The sequence below is a fragment of the Protopterus annectens genome, chromosome 9.part0 (assembly GCF_019279795.1).
Source record: "Protopterus annectens isolate FY-2018-M chromosome 9.part0, PAN1.0, whole genome shotgun sequence".
NCBI classification, from domain to species: Eukaryota; Metazoa; Chordata; order Ceratodontiformes; family Protopteridae; genus Protopterus; species Protopterus annectens.
In genome coordinates, this window is record NC_056743.1 from 1,015,510,399 (window position 1) to 1,015,530,855 (window position 20,457).

The 20,457-nt window shown below is 44.0% G+C and overlaps 1 long non-coding RNA gene across 1 annotated transcript in view; it reads left to right on the forward strand.

The window, feature by feature from the left end:
• The first annotated feature begins 18,101 nt into the window (after nt 1-18,101).
• LOC122811752 overlaps nt 18,102-20,457 on the forward strand; it is a 267,887-nt gene continuing 265,531 nt past the window's right edge. The window contains exon 1 of the long non-coding RNA XR_006366287.1: nt 18,102-20,259. This is a non-coding gene — a long non-coding RNA (uncharacterized LOC122811752). The remainder of the gene's footprint in view (nt 20,260-20,457) is intronic.

The following is a 20,457-nucleotide window of genomic DNA, read 5'->3' on the forward strand; positions in this document are numbered from 1 at the left end:
TATTTTAGAAGCGGTGGATGATGATTTGCATGAATCCAGCTTAACCCCTGATGCCCTCCCTCCTGCTCCCAGTAAATGTGACAAGTACTACAGAGTTACCAGATTCTCACAAATACCTGTACAGAAGTCCTGTTGCAGACCCGGAGGTCATTGTAGAGGGACCTAAAGGAGCTAAGACTAGTTCTGCCAAGAATACTCTTCCTTCTGACAAGAACTCCAGAGCTCTGGACAGATGGGATAAAAAGGTGTACACCTCTGCAACCTTAGCTATCGGAGCACTCAATTATGTCAGTTCTGTATGTTAAAATGTCAACAACATACTTTGGAACAACTAAAACAGAAGATGGCTACCTTTCCTGACTGTGCCAATTCAAAAGAGCAGATTTACTGATCCTAGAAAAGAGGGCACTTGGAGCCCCATCCTGGATACCTCTCTGGTGGTCCCCAGATTCAAAATGCTAACTTTGCAGCAGCTGGTGCCTATGCTAGCAAAAAATGCCTGGCAAGTCACCCTGGACCTAAAAGATGCCTACCTTCACATCCCCATCAGGGAATCGTGCAGAAAATTCATGCACTTCAGACCAGGCTCACAACACTTTCAGTTCTCTGCACTGCCCTTTGGCTTATCTACTGCTCCCAGAGTATTCACCTATTGCTTGGCCCCAGCCATAGCATTCTGCAGACAGAGAATTGTACAGATTTACCCTTACCTGGACGACTGCCTCATTCAGGCAGAGTGCAAAGAAAAGCTGTTCCAGGATCTTCTCTTTGTCATATCTCTCCTAACATCCCTAGGGTTCACCATCAACGAGAAGAAATCAAAACAAAACCCCACCAGGAAGATCAATTTCTTGGGAGCTGTGCTAGACACAGCATCCCAAATGGCCTTCCTACCCCCAGAAAAGCAGAGCTTCCTGCCTCTCTACTTTACCCAGCTGGCTTCCAGAAGTCACCTCACTGCGAGGAAGTTTCTGCATGTCCTGGGATACATGGCATCTTGCATCCTTCTCATTCCTCTGGGCAGGCATCACATGAGAACTTCAGTGGTACCTAAATAACCTTTGGTGCCAGCACACTCTGTCCCTAGAGACCTCTCTCCATCTGATCCCATGTATAAGGGCTGAGTTTCTCTGATGGGCAGAGGTCTGTGCCGGGACCAGGGTCTTCCCTTCATCGTCCCCCCTTCAGGCCAGACCATCACCACCGACTCCTCTGACATTGCTTGGTGCGCTCACTTAGCAGGCAGGTGCACCCAAGGTCTTTGGGAAGCCCAGCACTTTCACTTGCACATCAATCAGAAAGAAATGATGGCAGTATAAAAGGCTCTGACATCCTTCAAACCCCATCTCAGGCCAGGGGTTCTCACCACAGTAATTTGGTACAGCAGCAAACAGGGAAGGGACCCAATCTTACCCCCTGTGCAGGTTAGCCATGAGCTCTGGCTTACAGCCACCTCTGTGGGTCTACACCTAATTGGCCAATACCTTCCAGGGGTCAACAACACACTGGCAGAAACTTACTGGACCCCCACGAATGGCAGCTCCACAGGGAAATCTTTCTGCAAATCACTCAGGAGTGAGGGACTCCGGAAGTGGATCTCTTTGCCTCGCACCTCAGCCACCAGCTGCAAAAGTTCTGTACCATAGAAGGTGGATGCCTTGACCTTCCCCTGGAACCCTGTTTGTGTATGCGTTCCCTCCTCTGCTCCTTATTCCCAAGGTACTGATCAGAATAAGGGAGGAGAGGCCAAAGGCCATCCTCATTGCTCCAGATTGGCCCAGACAGCATTGGTACCCCTTACTGCACAGCCTGACCTTACAGCCCCCCAAGAAGCTTCCACTGATCTCAGACCCCTTGACCCAGGTGAGGGGGAAGATACTTCACCCAGACTTAGACTCTCAACATTGCTTATACCTTTAAAGGCTAGCAGGGAGTCCCTGTTAAGCAAACTGGTCCTAGACATCATCACAGAGGCCCGAAGGCCCAGCACCAGAAAATCATGCGCAGGGAAATGGAAAAGATTCTGCTCCTGGAACCAGCCCAAAGGGACCAGTACCTCCCATCCTTCCATTCCTCATCTTGGATTACCTAGCCAAGTTGCTCAATAGTGGCCTCTCTTTCTGTATTAAAATCCATGCTTCAGCCATTTCTGCCCATTATGATTTAGACCCAACCCTCTTCTCTCATTCTTTAATTTAGCAATTCCTCAGAGGGGCTTCTAATATCAGACCTCCCAGAAGGCCTCCCACTCCACCCTGGGACCTGAATTATGTTCTAGAAAAACTAACCTTGCCTCCTTTTGAACCTGCTGCTTCTACAGAATTGAAATACCTCTCCTGGAAGACTGCCTTCCTGCTAGCTACCACCTCAGCAGGAAGGGTATCAGAACTTAAGGCTCTTATGGCTGTTGAGCTCTTCATCATTTTCCATGAAGACATGGGTCTCCATGAGGACTAACTCCTCCTTTATGCCCAAGGTGGTATCTGATGTGACCCTCAACCAGGCCATTCACCTTACCCGCCTTCTTTCCCAACCCTCAAAACAAGGGGAAATAATTCTACACTCTATAGACGTGCATAGACAACTCAGGTACTATCTGGACCGTACTAAACCATTCAGAAAAACAGACCAACTGCTTGTCATCTTTGCCCCGGGGCAGAGGGGAAGCCATTTCCAAACAAATAATATAAAAACAAGGAATGCCACCATCCAAAGGTCTCCAACTGAAAAACAGAGCAGTATCCACAAAACAGTAGCAGGTAGAGACCACCGCGATGGAATAAAAGATATAAACTATTTTTATTATATAAAATTAGTACTCAAGAAAAACTCTTATATACACTTATTAATCAGTTAATTCATTGATTGATGTAAAGATTGAGCAGGCTGTTAAATCAATTAAAGCAGCATAGTAGAATGAAGTAATGACTCATTATCTGACTTAAGGCAAAACCAGCCTAAGGTGATTCACTCAAGCCATTAAAATATTTATAAAAATACTCTCATGAATTATTAAGTGACTAAAGTCAAAAATAAAAACAATAAATTAATATAATATCTATTAATAACAAAATATATAAAAATATAATGATACAAAAGAATATAAAACATCCAAGTACATATAATACCAAAAACATATGACCACAACCCATATTAGGCAACAGTAAAAGTTACTATAATCAATTACGTGCTATCAGGACAGGTTTTATACTAATATATTGGTTGAGTCCAGGCTCAACATGTGCCCTCATTCTTAAAAATCCAACTTAACTCAATCATCTCCAACTGATTCATCTTATCACCTCCTCGTTTGTTTACACTAACAATCTTAAGAACTCGAAACTTAAAGCTATGATTAGGACATACAGCCACATGTTTGGCTAGATCATTACTTAAATTCATTTTCCTTATATCATAAATATGATTGTATATCCGATCTTTAAATCTTCTTGAGGTCACGCCTACATAAAAGGCCATACATTCTGTACAGGTAGCTAAATATATTAGGTTTACGCTCTCACAAGTAGCATGAAAACTAGGTGTAAAAATATAGTCAAGATGTGGATTAATAAACTGATGTTCACTAGCTATATATTTGCACATATTGCATCTATTACATGGAAAAGTTCCATGTCTTAAAGCTCACCTGTCTACACTGTCAGTTAACAAATTAGTTTTCTCAATACATAAAAGTCTTTTCAGATTCTTGCTATTCCTATACCTAAAACTAGGTGTTCCCCCTACTAGCCTGGAGCACTGATGATCTACAAGTAGTATGTTCCAATTTTTCTAATAATACTAGTGATATACTTAATATCACTGGTATATCTGATCGTAAAAGCTACCTTAGTTTGATTATATTTGTCTGATGTTGTATTTAGTCCTAGTACATCTAGGAGTTATAGAATCTTCTACAACATCATCCATGAAATTCAATACAGAATGTTTCACATCCTGTATTAAAGAAGCAGTGTAGCCTCTTTCCTGAAATAACTTACCCATAAGGTCTGTTTGTAAATTCCTATCAACATCACTTCTGCACAGTTTCATAACCCTCATAAGTTGACTTTTAACAATGTGTGTGAACACAAAACGTGGGTGCATACTATTATAGTGTAGCAATTAATTTTTCCAGCACTGTTTTCTGTACAGAGTGGTTGAAATCAGACCTTCTGTGTCTCTAGAGATTGTAATATCTAGAAAATCTAACTTAACAAGGGATGCCTCCACTGTAAACCTTAAAAAGTTTGTGGTAGACTCTAAATAAGTAACAAGATCTTTCAACAGATCCAAACTTCCATCCCACACAATTAATATATCGTCCACAAAACGTCTGTACAGCAAAATGTGCTTGAAAAACTCACTGCTAAACAAATGGGTATTTTCCCATTGATGCATAACCAAATTTGCGTATGAGTTCGCACATGGGGTGCCCATAGCGACACCCCAAGTCTGTGCATATACTACGTTACGATACATAAACAAGTTATTGTTGAGTACTACGTCCAAAAATGTGCATCTAACCCTCCCATGTCATGTAATGTCTCTCTAATGGCCTCTATTCCATAATCATTGGGAATCACTGTAATAAGTTCTTAACATCCAGAGAGACCAGAATAACAGGGGAGGTAAGTTTATCACCTTTTGTTAGGTTGCCATTTCCAAACAAACCATTTCCAGATGGGTATCACATTGTATCCATTTCTGCTACAGACTACATGGGAAATCCCCCCCTAAATCTAGCCATACCCATTCCACTAGGGCAGCCTCCACTTCCACAGCCTTCCTCAGAGGAATCTCCACCAGGGACATCTTGGAAGCTGCCACCTGAACCTCTGTCCATACCTTTACAAAGCATTACCACCTACCTCTTTTTTTCTAAGTCTAGGGTAGGGTTTGCCTCTGCAGGGCCTGCTGACCCATGTCTAGGACGCGACCCCTCTCCTCAGCTTTGGGAATCCTCCCACAGGTGATGACTGCAACAGTGAAACCCGAAGAACATAGTACAGTTGTGTACACTTACCATAAATATAGATGTTTGAGTGTATTCACTGTTGCAGTCCTGGTTTCCCTCCCTCCATCCCCCATATAGCATCTTCCCCTTGAGGGACATAACCTTCCCTAGGTGGCTTTTAGCCACCAGGACTACTTGTCCTTATTTCCTTGTGCTTCTGACGAGATGTCCTTCAAGGATGCATCTGCAGTCATAACAAATGGGTTGTCCTGTCGTCAGGCAGCCCTTCGGTCGGCCGGATTCCAAAGTCTGGGTCTGGCCTCGGCTGGTATCGCACTTCACCCGACGTCATCTCTGCTGGTCTTCGGGTATAAAGGCATCAGCCGACGCCATTTTCCTCAGTCTTTCTTGCCGCGTGGCGCCCGAAGCAGAAGCTGTTCGCAAGTGCCGGTTGGTCAGATCCAGAGATTACTACTACTGAATACTACTTTGAAGACTTCTAAAAAGCTAAGTACCCCATTGGGGACTCTTTCTTGCCTCAGCCGATGTCAGAAAAAGTAAATAACTGTTTAACTTGTGGGAAACAAATACCTCATAAAGATTTCCACTCTTACTGCTTACCTTGTTTAGGCCCAGACCACGACGTAGCAGCCTGTTTAGCCTGTGCTTCCTTCAACCGACGAACGCTTAGGCGTCGGTCGGAGTTTGCTGAACAGTTTTTCAGCTCAGATTTTGCTTACATTATGCCGTCGGATCCTCCGACTACTCAAATTGTTAAAAAAACGCAAAGAAAAAGACCGACACTCGCGGTCTGCAGTTTCGGCCGAAACCACGGTTAAGCAAACCGCGAGTGTCTCGGTTTCGGCCGAAACCGAGCAAACGGGTCAATCTTCAGCCGAATCCATGACTACTACCGAGGCTCCTGCTACCCTAGTTGAATCGGCCTCTGAAGTTTTGCCTACTAATATGGTTCCTATTGAATTATCAGACACCATCCCTTTGGATGTCTCTACCCCAGCACGTGGTGCTGCTAGGCCTCCTGCAGCCATGTCTATTAAGGCCTTTGCCAGGGCTAAAGCAGCCAAAACTGCTAAATCAGTGCCTGTTAAGCCCCCCCTCACACAGGCCCAGTTCCAGTTCACAAATGCTTACTCTGGCAGAGGATCTCATCTCTTTAATTAGGGGATCCCAATCTCACCCAGACAGGGCCTCTCAGCCTCCAGAAAAGAGACCTAGAGCAGAGCCCCCAGAGCCAGTGTCCTCTGATGATTCTTCGGATGACTCAGACATTACAGACCATCCAGAGGCTCCTTTTTCTACTTATGAAGATTCCGATGCTGAAGAATCTATTCCATCTGCCTCTCCACCAGAGGAATTTTCCTTTGGGGAAACCTTACATGCCATGAGAGAACAATTCCAATGGCAGGGACAAGATTTCTCAGATTCAAGAAAAGGCTTAGGACCTTTCTACACTTACCACAACATAGGCCCTTAGCTATACCTCCAGTTCTGCCTGTTGTGGATGATGCATTTAATGATGTTTGCACTGCTCCTGATACTTTACCTCCAGCCCTGCCAAACCAGATAGGTTTTACAGGGTACCAGACACTCATCACCACCTATACAAGGCCCCACTTGCAGATCCTGAGACTATCTCCCAGGGGCCTAAGGCAGTAGCCGACCTCAGCAAAAACCCTCTCCCTTCTGAAAGGGAATCCAGGTCCTTAGAGAGATGGGGAAAAAGTTTACACCTCTGCTACTCTCTCAGCTAGAGCTTTGAACTGTCAGTTTCATATGATCCAATACCAAGAGTTTATGCTTGATCAGTTAACTAAGAAACTGTCCTCTGATGACTCCTTAGATAAGAAATATGTTTTAGAAATGGTGAATAACATTCAGCAGGTTAGTAACCATTCTTTAAAATGTGGCTATGATGCACCGGAGGCTTCATTTAGATCAGCCATGACTGGCACAGTTATAAGAAGGCATGCATGGTTGAAAGAACAGGTCTTGCCGGATCATGTTAAAGCAAAGCTGTTAGATGCTCCTATGGATAAGGCCAGTCTATTTTGGTACTCCTGCTCAGCAAGTAATGAAGAAAATGGAAGAGAAGGCAAAATCTGTACAAACAGTTAAGGATTTCTTACAGGTTCAGCCCCCAAGGTTTAGCAGGAACTGGCCTTCCAAAAATTGGTCCTTTCCAGACTCCTCAAAATCTCAGAGAGGCAGGAATAGGCGTTCCAGAGGCAGAAATCAATCCAGAGGAGGTGCCTACAGAGGACGCCAGTGGCAAGGCAATAACCAGCGAGGCACAGACACAACCACTGCCACTGCAACAGGACAATCACAGTGACTTGGCTCTGATACCGCCTACCAGGGAACAAATAGCAGCACCTTTAGGCGGAAAGTTAGCCTTATTTTCAAAAAATTGGCACTATATCACAAAAGACAAGTGGATTTTGCAGACTATAGACCAAGGCTACAGGTTTCACTTCCACACCTTACCAGTAAAAAGAGGAATGCCAAACCTACCTCCAAATCAAAAAACAGAAGCTCTAAAGCAGATAGCTCAATTAACAAAGATGAGAGCTGTGGAAAGAGTACCACTAACAGAACAGGGCAAAGGATTCTACTCCAGACTCTTCCTAGTACCAAGAAAAGAGAAAAATTGGAGACCTATTCTCGATCTGTCCGTCTTAAGTACATTCATCATTGTCCCAAAATTCAAAATGCTGACCCTACAGCAACTTCTTCCCATGCTGGGCAAGGAGTGTTGGCTGGTAACTCTAGATCTCAAGGAGGCATACCTGCACGTCCCCATACGACCAAATTGCAGAAGATACCTCCGATTTCTTGCAGGATCAGAGCATTATCAATTCTCAGCATTGCCCTTTGGCTTATCTACTGTGCCCAGAGTATTCACAAAATGCCTGGCATCAGTAATCGCTCATTGCAGGCTACAGGGAATACAAATTTATCCATACCTGGACGACTGCCTGATACAAGCGGACAACAAAAGCAAGCTGACAAAAGACTTACAAAGAGTCATTTGCTTACTACAAGCCCTGGGATACACAGTCAATTTAAAAAAGTCAAGACTGATACCATCCCAAACAAGAACATTCTTGGGTGCGGAATTGGACACAGTAAAACAGATGGCATTCCTAACTGCAGAAAAACAAGAACAACTCCTCTTTACTTCTTGGCATTAACAAAGCAGAACAAACTAACAGCAAGAAAAGTACTGCAGGCCTTGGGCTTCATGGCATCATGCATAATCCTGGTCCCCCATGCCAGGCTGCATATGAGAAAGCTACAGTGGTACCTAAAGAATTTATGGTCTCAACACAGGCACAGCTTAGAAACCGAAATCCCACTAATCCCATGCCTGAAACAAGAGTTCCTATGGTGGGCTCAAGCATGCCAGTCAAACCCAGGCTTGCCCTTCCACAACTTTCAAGCAAGCCAAACCATCACAACGGACGCCTCAGACCTAGGCTGGGGGGCACACATGCTGGACAAATGCATACAAGGATTATGTACTCCAGACCAGCTGCACCTGCACATAAATCAAAAAGAAATGCTGGCAGTAAAACTAGCAATCCAGAATTTCAGACCATTCCTCAAAGAAGGCCATTTAATGATAAGGACAAACAACACCACAGTCATGTGGTACATCAACAAACAGGGAGGCACTCATTCATACCCTCTATGCAGAATGACTCTGGACCTTTGGAATATGGCTCTGAGCTACAACATCCAGTTACAGGCAATATTTGTACCGGGAAAAGAAAACACCCTAGCAGACATGTTAAGCAGAACTACCTCGGATGCTCACGAATGGATGCTACACACGGACATCTCCAAGGCCATCATAAAGAAATGGGGAATGCCACAAATAGACCTATTCGCATCCCCACTCAATCACCAGCTCAAAAAATTCTGCACAAGGACATACCACCCACTTGCATGGAAGGTAGACTCTCTATCCTTCAGTTGGAAAGGCCTGACAGCATATGCATTTCCACCTCTTCCTTTGATGCACAAGGTACTACTGAAAATCAAAGAGGAACGTCCAAGGATAATTCTGATAGCTCCAAATTGGCCAAGACAACACTGGTATCCATTGCTGAGGAGCATGTCTCGGGGAGAACGTGGACACTACCCTGATGCCTTTGATGTTAACTCAGAACAACTACAACATCATGCATCCAAACCTAAAAACTCTGCAACTGACTGCCTGGAACATCACATAACAGCAACTAACCCAGATTTATCCCAAAGGGTTAAAGACATTATCCTTGAAGCCCGCAGACCTTCAACAAGAAGGAACTATGCAGGAAAATGGAAAAGGTTTGTCATTTGGAGTACTGAAAGAGGAAAAGATGTGTCAAAGATAGATATTGCTAACATCCTGGAGTACTTGGCAGAGCTTCTCCATACAGGCCTGTCCTATTCCTCCATCAAGAGACATGCATCAGCTATTTCTGCAGAATACAGCTTCGATCCCCCTGTCTTCTCACATCCTCTACTCAGGCAGTTCCTCAGAGGAATCAAGAATGTAAAACCTCCTAGGAAACCACCATTACCAGCATGGGACTTGAACTTTGTGCTAGAAAAATTGACACTCCCTCCATTTGAACCAGCAGCAACAGCAGATCTTCAACACCTATCATGGAAAACTGCTTTCCTACTGGCAATTACTTCAGCAAGAAGGGTTTCGGAACTACAGGCCTTAATGGCAGTACAACCCTTCCTAATCTTCCATCAAGATAGAGTGTCCATGAGAACTAATCCTACATTTATGCCTAAGGTGGTATCCAGAGTGTCTCTAAACCAGGCAATCCACCTACCTACCTTCTTTCCCAATCCACAGAACAGGGGGGAAAGACTGCTGCATACCTTGGATGTACATAGACAGTTACGCTACTACCTGGACAGAACCAAAGGTAACAGAAAAACTGACCAGCTTTTAGTAGCCTATGCAACAGGAAGGGAAGGAAAAGCAATTTCCAAACAGACAATCTCCAGATGGATAGGAGATTGCATAAGATTCTGTTACTCCTACCATGGAAAACCAATTCCACAGAACATAAGACCTCACTCTACAAGGGCTACAGCCACTACCACAGCTTTCTTACGAGGAGTGGCAACCAAGGACATTATTGAGGCGGCTACTTGGACCTCCGTGCATACATTTGCCAAGCATTATAACTTACCTCTATACTCTAGATCCCGAGCAGGTTTTGCCACTGCTGTATTGCAAGGGATCCTAACTACACCATAATTCTTCTTCCTCCTCCCCTAGTTTGGCTATGGTATTCTACCCATTTGTTATGACTGCAGATGCATCCTTGAAGGACATAGTACAGTTTTGTACCTACCATAAATGTAGATGTCCGAACAGGATAGCATCTGCAGTCAGGATTACCCACCCTCCTTCCCCTCTGTGGTATTCCTAGGTATTTACCCTCCTAATAGCTAGCTGGGGGGGGATCTCTTATGGTGTATTTGTTTGTATATATGTACATACATGCTTATTTTTGTGTTTGCCTACCTTTTTTTGGAAACATTGGCATTTACCCAAAATTTAGCTTTCCAAGAAGGCAACTGGCATCTGGGGCAAGAAACACTGAGGAAAATGGCGTCGGCTGATGCCTTTATACCCGAAGACCAGCAGAGATGACGTCGGGTGAAGTGCGACACCAGCCGAGGCCAGACCCAGACTTTGGAATCCGGCCGACCGAAGGGCTGCCTGACGACAGGACAACCCATTTGTTATGACTGCAGATGCTATCCTGTTCGGACATCTACATTTATGGTAGGTACAAAACTGTACTTTATAGGTTCATAGGTTGGTACTAGGCTATTGGCCCCAGGGCCTATTCAAGCCTGGCCGTAACATGGGAAGCTAAATAAGTTACTTAATGGATTTCCTGTCTTTTCTTATAAGAGAGGTGTCAGTATAGCGGATAAACTTATTAAATCATATTTTATTGCCCCCGCAGAATGGTTAAAAAATAATCCCTTACCTAAGGGTACTTTTCCTTGTGGGAAGTGTAATATTTGTGATTTACTTGTTTAAACATTTTATAAATTGGGTAATAAGAATTTTACTGTGTTAGCTAGTTTTTCATGTACTACTACTGGTGTATTTATGCTTTACGCTGTCCATGTAATTTAATGTACATTGAGGAGACTAAAAGAATGTTTAAACATAGACTACAAGAACATTCGGAGACCTAAAGAAATGTAGAGTGGAAAGATGTCCTTCAAGGATGCATCTGCAGTCCTTACAAATGGGTTGTCCTGTCGTCAGGCAGCCCTTCGGTCGGCCGGATTCCAAAGTCTGGGTCTGGCCTCGGCTGGTGTCGCACTTCACCCGACGTCATAGCTGCAGTTCTTCGGGTATAACGGCATCAGCCGACGCCATTTTCCTCCGTCTTTCTTGCCGCGTGGCACCCGAAGCAGAAGCTGTTCGCAAGTGCCGGTCGGTCAGATCCAGAGATTACTACTACCAAATACTACTTCGAAGACTTCTAAAAAGCTAAGTACCCCGTTGGGGACTCTTTCTTGCCTCAGCCGATGTCAGAAAAAGTTAATAACTGTTTAACTTGTGGGAAACAAATACCTCATAAAGATTTCCACTCTTACTGCTTACCTTGTTTAGGCCCAGACCACGACGTAGCAGCTTGTTTAGCCTGTGCTTCTTTCAACCGACGGACGCTTAGACGTCGGTCGGAGTTTGCTGAACAGTTTTTCGGCTCAGATTTTGCGTACATAATGCCGTCGGATCCTCCGACTTCACAAGTTGTTAAGAAACGCAAAGAAAAGGACCGACACTCGCGGTCCGCGGTTTCGGCCGAAACCACGGTTAAGCAAACCACGAGTTTCGGCCGGCGAAGCAAAAGCGGTTCTAACTTCAGCCGAATCCATGACTACTACTGAGGCCCCTTCTAACCTGGTTGAGTCGGCCTCTGAAATTCTACCTGCTACTGTGGTTTCACAAGAATTATCGGACACCATCACTTTGGATGTTTCAACCCCTGCACGTGGTGCTGCTAGGCCGCCTGCAGCCATGTCCATAAATGCCTTTGCCAGGGCTAAAACAGCCAAAACTTCTAAGTCTGTGCCTGTTAAGCCCCCCTCTCACAGGCCCAGCTCCAGTTCCCAAATGCTTACTCTGGCAGAGGATCTCATTTCTTTAATAAGGGGATCCCAACCTCATCCAGACAGGGCCTCTCAACCTCCTCCAGAAAAGAGACCTAGAGCAGAGCCCCCTGAGCCATTGTCCTCAGATGATTCTTCTGATGATTCAGACATTACAGACCATCCAGAGGCTCCTTTTTCTACTTATGAAGACTCCGATGCTGAGGAATCGATTCCTTCTGCCTCTCCACCAGAGGAATTTTCCTTTGGGGAAACCTTACATGCCATGAGAGAGCAATTTCAATGGCAGGGGCAAGATTTCTCAGACTCAAGGAAAAGGCTTAGGACTTTTTTGCATTTACCACAACATAGGCCTTTAGCTATACCTCCAGTTCTTCCTGTTGTAGATGATGCATTTAATGATGCTTGCACTGCTCCTGACACTTTGCCTCCAGCCCCTGCTAAGCCCGATAGGTTCTACAGGGTCCCGGGCACACATCATCATTTATACAAGGCTCCTTTTGCAGATCCCGAGACTATCTCCCAGGGGCCTAAGGCAGTAGCTTCAACCTCAGTTAAAAACCCTCTCCCCTCTGAAAGGGAATCCAGGTCCTTAGAGAGATGGGGTAAAAAAGTATACACCTCTGCTACTCTCTCAGCTAGGGCATTGAACTGTCAGTTTCATATGATCCAATACCAGGAGTATATGCTTGATCATTTAACTAAGAAACTGTCCTCTGATGATTCTTTAGATAAGAAATATGTTCTGGAAATGCTACATAACATTCAGCAGGTTAGTAACCATTCTTTAAAATGTGGCTATGATGCACTGGAGGCTTCCTTTAGATCAGCCATGACTGGCACAGTTATAAGAAGGCATGCATGGTTGAAAGAACAGGTCTTGCCGGATCATGTTAAAGCAAAACTATTAGATGCTCCTATGGATAAGGTCAGTTTATTTGGTTCTCCTGCTCAGCAGGTACTGAAGAAAATGGAAGAAAAGGCAACATCTGTACAAACAGTGAAAGATTTCTTACAGGTTCAGCCTCCAAGGTTTAGCAGGAACTGGCCTTCCAAAAATTGGTCCTTTCCAGATTCCCCTAAAACACAGAGAGGCAGGAATAGGCGTTCGAGAGGCAGAAATCAATCCAGAGGAGGTGCCTACAGGGGACGCCAGTGGCAAGGTAACAACCAGCGAGGCACAGACACAACTACTACCACTGCAACAGGACAATCACAGTGACTTGGCTCTGGCACCGCCTACCAGGGAACAAATTGCAGCACCCTTAGGTGGAAAGCTAGCCTTATTTTCAAAAAACTGGCACTACATCACAAGAGACAAGTGGATTTTACAAACTATAGACCAAGGCTACAGGTTTCATTTCCATACTTTACCAGGAAAAAGAGGAATGCCAAACCTACCACCAAATCAAAAGACAGAAGCTCTAAAACAGATAGCTCAATTAGCAAAGATGAGAGCTGTGGAAAGGGTACCATCTATGGAACAAGGAAAGGGATTTTACTCCAGACTTTTCCTGGTACCAAGAAAGGAGAAAAATTGGAGGCCTATTCTCGACCTGTCCGCTTTAAACACATTCATCATTGTTCCAAAATTCAAAATGCTGACCCTACAGCAACTTCTTCCCATGCTGGGCAAGGAGTATTGGCTGGTGACTCTAGATCTCAAGGAGGCATACCTGCACGTCCCCATACGACCAAATTGCAGAAGATACCTCCGATTTCTTGCAGGATCAGAGCATTATCAATTCTCAGCATTGCCCTTTGGCTTATCTACTGCCCAGAGTGTTCACGAAATGCCTGGCATCAGTAATCGCTCACTGCAGGCTTCAGGGAATCCAAATATATCCATACCTGGGCGACTGCCTGATACAAGCGGACAACAAAAACAAGCTAACAGAAGACTTACAAAGAGTCATTTGCTTACTGCAAGCCCTGGGATATACAGTCAATATAAAAAAATCAAGACTGATACCATCCCAAAGAATAACCTTCTTAGGTGCAGAATTGGACACAGTAAAACAGATGGCATTCCTAACTGCAGAAAAACAAGAACAACTTCCTCTCTACTTCTTGGCATTAACAAAGCAGAACAAACTAACAGCAAGGAAAGTACTGCAGGCCTTGGGCTTCATGGCATCCTGCATAATCCTGGTCCCTCATGCCAGACTACATATGAGAAAGCTACAGTGGTACCTAAAGAATTTATGGTCTCAACACAGGCACAGCCTAGAAACCGAAATACCACTAATCCCATGCCTGAAACAAGAGTTCCTATGGTGGGCTCAGGCATGCCAGTCAAACCCAGGTTTGCCCTTCCACAGCATTCAACCAAGCCAAACCATCACAACGGACGCCTCAGACCTCGGTTGGGGGGCCCACATGCTGGACAAGTGCATACAAGGCTTATGGACTCCAGATCAGCTGCACCTGCACATAAATCAAAAGGAAATGCTGGCAGTAAAACTAGCAATCCAGAATTTCAGACCATTCCTCCAAGAAGGGCAGTTGATGATAAGGACAGACAACACCACAGTCATGTGGTACATCAACAAACAGGGAGGCACTCATTCATACCCTCTATGCCGGATGGCACTAGACCTCTGGAATATGGCTCTGAGCTACAACATTCAGCTACAAGCAATTTTTGTACCGGGAAAAGAAAACATTCTAGCAGACATATTAAGCAGAACTACCTCGGATGCTCACGAATGGATGCTACACCCGGACATCTTCAAGGTCATCACAAGGAAATGGGGACTGCCACAAATAGACCTATTCGCATCCCCAGTCAATCACCAGCTCAAGAAATGCTGCACAAGGACGTACCACCCACTTGCTTGGAAGGTGGAGACTCTATCCTTCAGTTGGAAAGGCCTGACAGCATATGCATTCCCACCTCTTCCTTTGATGCACAAGGTGCTATTGAAAAATCAGAGAGGAACGTCCAAGGATCATTCTGATAGCTCCAGACTGGCCAAGACAACATTGGTACCCATTACTGAGGAGCATGTCTCGGGGGCAAATGTGGACACTGCCCCTGATTCCTTTGCTGTTAACTCAGAGCGGCTACAACACCCTGCATCCAAACCTGAAAACTCTGCAGCTGACTGCCTGGAACATTACATAAGAGCAACTAACCCAAATTTATCCCAAAGGGTTAAAGACATTATCCTTGAGGCGCGCAGACCTTCAACGAGAAGGAACTATGCAGGAAAATGGAAAAGGTTTCTCATTTGGAGTACTGAAAGGGGAAAAGATGTGTCAAAGGTAGACATTGCCAACATCCTGGAGTATTTGGCAGAGCTTTTCCATACAGGCCTGTCCTATTCCTCCATCAAGATACATGCATCAGCTATTTCTGCAGAATACAGCTTCGATCCTCCTGTCTTCTCGCATCCTCTACTCAGGCAGTTTCTGAGAGGAATTAAAAATGTAAAACCCCCTAGGAAACCACCATTACCAGCATGGGACTTGAACTTTGTGCTAGAAAAGTTGACACTCCCCCCTTTCGAACCAGCAACAACAGCAGATCTTCAACACCTATCCTGGAAAACTGCTTTTCTGCTGGCAATTACCTCAGCAAGAAGGGTTTCTGAGCTACAGGCTTTAATGGCAGTACAACCCTTCCTAATCTTCCATCAAGATAGAGTGTCCATGAGAACAAATCCTACATTTATGCCTAAGGTAGTATCCAGAGTGTCGTTAAACCAGGCTATCCACCTACCTACCTTCTTCCCCAATCCACAGAACAGGGGGGAAAGACTGCTGCATACTTTGGATGTACATAGACAGTTGCGCTACTACCTGGACAGAACCAAGAGCAATAGAAAAACTGACCAGCTTCTGGTAGCATATGCAACAGGAAGGGAAGGAAAAGCAATTTCAAAACAGACAATCTCCAAGTGGATAGGAAACTGCATCAGATTCTGTTACTCCTACCATGGAAAGCAAACTCCACAGAACATAAGGCCTCATTCTGCAAGGGCTACAGCCACTACCACAGCTTTCTTACGAGGAGTGGCTACCAAGGACAATATAGAGGCTGCTACTTGGACCTCCGTGCATGCATTTGCCAAGCATTATAACTTACCTTTGTACTCTAGATCCCGAGCAGGATTTGCCACTGCTGTTTTGCAAGGGATCCTAACTACACCATAATTTCTTCTTCCTCCTCCCCTAGTTTGGCTATGGTATTCTACCCATTTGTAAGGACTGCAGATGCATCCTTGAAGGACATAGTACAGTTTTGTACCTACCATAAATGTAGATGTCCGAACAGGAATGCATCTGCAGTCAGGATTACCCACCCTCCTTCCCCTCTGTGGTATTCCTAGGGTATTTGCCCATCTAATAGCTAGCTGGGGGGGGAATCTCTTATGGTGTATTTGTTTGTATATATGTACATACATGCTTATTTTTTGTGTTTGCCTTCTACTATTTGGAAACATTGGCATTTATCCAAATTTAGCTATCCTAGAGGGCAACTGGCATCTGGGGCAAGAAGCACTGAGGAAAATGGCGTCGGCTGATGCCTTTATACCCGAAGAACTGCAGCTATGACGTCGGGTGAAGTGCGACACCAGCCGAGGCCAGACCCAGACTTTGGAATCCGGCCGACCGAAGGGCTGCCTGACGACAGGACAACCCATTTGTAAGGACTGCAGATGCATTCCTGTTCGGACATCTACATTTATGGTAGGTACAAAACTGTACTTTTTATTGCAATGCATTTTATGCAGTATCATAAAAGCGATTATAAGTTGTTGTAAGCTACTATATTAGATAATTTTTTTGTTAAATTAGGTGATGATGAAATGTTAAAGAATAAATTACTTTTTAAGGAATATGTATTTTAAAGTATAATACTTTGTCTCCTCATAGCCTTAACTGTGAAATTAATTGGAAATATCTGATTTAATTAATTGGTTGCTGCTATAATTGTTTGATTAAGGTGGGGTATTTAAGGGGAATGTTTTTTCATTAGCGTTGTATACTTCTTGAAGACTGGTTTGGTCGAGGCACTAAAGAAGAATAAACTTTTTTTGGATCCTGGTTCCTGTTTGTGGTTTTCTATCTAGCCGTAACAATTCCCTGGCTATTTCTTCCCACAGTATTTACTTCCCTGGACCCCTGTCTAGCAGGGCGACTGACTTGATCCCCGGAGTGAATTTCCTTTCTCCCATCCAATCATCAAGGTTCCTTTTGAAGAGGGCCAAATAGGCGCTCTGCTTGACATGTATGGGCAGTCTATTTCAGTCTGGGGAGTCTCTGGGTCAGGAACCTATCCCTCCAGCATGTTTTGTTTATTGTGATGACAAAGTTTAGATCCCTGGAGCTTGTGGCTCTGAGGGATTGGGATTTCTTTAAGTGTAGCATGTCCAACAGCTCTGGGTTTGACATGGCTTTGTATGTTAAGCAGAGATTGCCTCGGAGTAGACGATATGCGACAGAGTATAGCTGGAGTTTTTTTTAAGGCGGTCAGTATAGGGCATCTGCTTTAGGCCTGTGATTCTTTTAGTGAGGTATTTCTGCGGCCGTTCCAGATGTCTTGAGAGGTACATACCAAATGGGGTGTTGTATTCTATAATGGGTCTAATGAGGGATGAGTACAGTGGAACAATTACCTCCTTTTTTCTGGATGAAAAGCCCTTAGTGATGAGGTGTGCCATATAGAAGGATTTCCTGACTGTTGTGGTGATGTGGTTATTGAAGGTGAGACCACTGTCCACCTGTGTCCCTAAGTCTCTTATCACACTTTCAGTGTTTAGTGTACTGCCACCTATGTGGTAATTCACAGGTACATGTTTTTTAACTGACGTAATGATGCCGACTGCCTTGCTTTATAGCACTGATGACCTGATGTCAGACTACAGGGGATGGTGGCCAACGCAAAATAAATTGACTCTAGTATTCGGGCTGGCCGAGGGCTACCACAGCAGGGATAACTCACAGGTGATGACTGCAACAGTGAATGCGTGCGAACATCTACATGTATGGTAAGTGTACACAACTGTACTTTTTATCTTGATGGTATCAAATCCTTCAGAAAATCTAGCCAGTTTCCTTCTCAAAATGCAGGCTGGCTGTCCTGTATCTAAAGTAACTTTATCCAAGTGTTTGTCAGATTGTATTCTGTTTGAGTACTCTGAGGCAAGTCTCTCACGAAGGCATAGAAGCCATTCTTCTAGAGCATTAGTTAGTTTTACTGCTTTTCTTTCAAGCGTGCCTATGGATGATATCTATGCTGCTTCTACTTGTTTGGGTCATCATACCTTTGTGTCACATAAGGTGGACATTCAGTCCAAGTCCAGGGCTTTTGGTTTTACTGTTTTGCAGAATATCTTTCCTTAGTACCACCTTAGGAATTGTCATAGCTGGAAAGACTGTCCCACAGATTGAATCGGACAGAGCAGACATTGTTTCTGAAAGATTTGTACTCATCATAGTGATAAAGCCTTGTCTGTTTCCATCTGGTTCAACCCTCATGTTCCTGACCTTCATGTTGATTTGGAGAGTCTTCCCTTGGTGATGGTCAGACAACAGGGGCCCTTCCTTTTGCCTGCCTAGAGTCTCACTTTTTCCTGATGGTTTCCTTGTATTTAGGCAGGAAATGGGAATTAAATGGATATGTTGGGTCATTCTACCAATACTCCGGGGGCAAATTTGATCTAGGGAATTGATGGAGGAGCAGGGAGTTGTGGGTAAGGGAGGAGGAGGAGTCAGGTTGAGGAAAAAGGCTTTAGAATCGTCTGGTGTCGGATCTGAAGTCCCACAGGTTGTCCAGATGTTGACTGACAACACAGATTTATTATGGTGAGTACATAACTTTCGTTTTTCTTTGTTTTGCTGTAGGTATATAGGAGTTGACAGTTATTTGGCAAATCCTTTCTGAGTTAATTATAACTGCGTTATAATTTGTCATCAGTTGGTGACCCCATTTAGAAAGTATTACTGTCAGCCTTCCAGTGCTTGCTTTAAAAAAGTTTATCGCAGACTTTGCATAGTGGCCATTTGCCTGTCATTTCCCACCATCACCAGACATTAATGGTTAGACCAGTATTGCAGGAGTCAGGTCTGTGTTAGCACCCCAGAGTTTTCAAGATTCTGAATTTTGAGACCCTTTCCTTTTGATATTCTTCTGAATTCTACATCTGGGCAGTTTTACGGTTTGGGGTAAGGCCACAGAAGTAATTAATATGTACTCATCTTTGTTGTTTTGTTTCTTGAACACTTGGTTACCTGTCTTTATTGCGTTGTGTTGTGCCTCTTCATTTTGTAACTTATTTTGGATTTTCCCATAACGTAAGTATGTATTGGTTACTTTTTTGTCTGCTTTCCATAATGTGCTCACTGGAATGAAGGTTGAATTGAGTAGTGCAGGTCTGTTTGCTTTCTTAGCTCAGTGCCTGACTTGAACCACCCACAGGCACAACGGTAGAAGAAATTTTAGAATTGTGTTAAGCTGTGGGGCATCAGAAAATTAAATTCCCAACAAATGTCTGCAGAATGCCTCTTTATAGAATGGTTACATCAAGTACTTACCTGTTATGTTGGGAGACCTATGGCAGAGTTCTCTTAATGTAGTGCTAACAGGCTGCTGCTTTCAGTCCAGGGATCGATTCTCTCAGCTTTACTTGCCTATGTAACTTTGAGTCACTTAAGATGACAGTGCTCCTGAAGGTCCGTGTGGATCAATGCTGTACTCTGACAAACCTGTGAATAAATAGTGTGTGCTTGTGGGCTTAGTATTATATTCCACACATTTAGGATCATTTTCCTGCATTCATTCAAAGTAGCATTTTAGGTGACTAACATGAAGCATTCTAACTACTATTTGGTCAGTATTCTGTTTTAAGTTTGTAAGCAGCACAAGAAAGCTTGTACTAGCTAATTTTTTTTTTTATGTCTCTCCGTGGTAGGATTTGGATGTTGTGGGTGATGGAATGCAGTGCCCACCATCACCACTTCTCTTTGAGCCAGGATTAACAGTAGATTCAATCAGAGAGATGGCTGAGACCCCATTAGATATATTGGCCAGTGAAGGACAGCTTTCATACGCTATTGAGAAGCCATCAACTGATTCAGATATGGCTGTGACTACGTACACAAATGAACTTGCAGAACCTGCTGATGAGGTACAGATTTTGACTTTGTTTAAAATAGTTGAAAGCAGTTTGTAATGCAAAAAAATGGTGCCGTTCCATATATATTTTTAGCTAGCCTGTGTTTTAAGATAGAAGGATGGGCTTCTAGGTTGAGTGAAAAATTTGTAAGGTAGTGACATGTTAGTATCTCGCTTCAGAGGCCGAAGTTAAATTACTGCTGTGTATTAA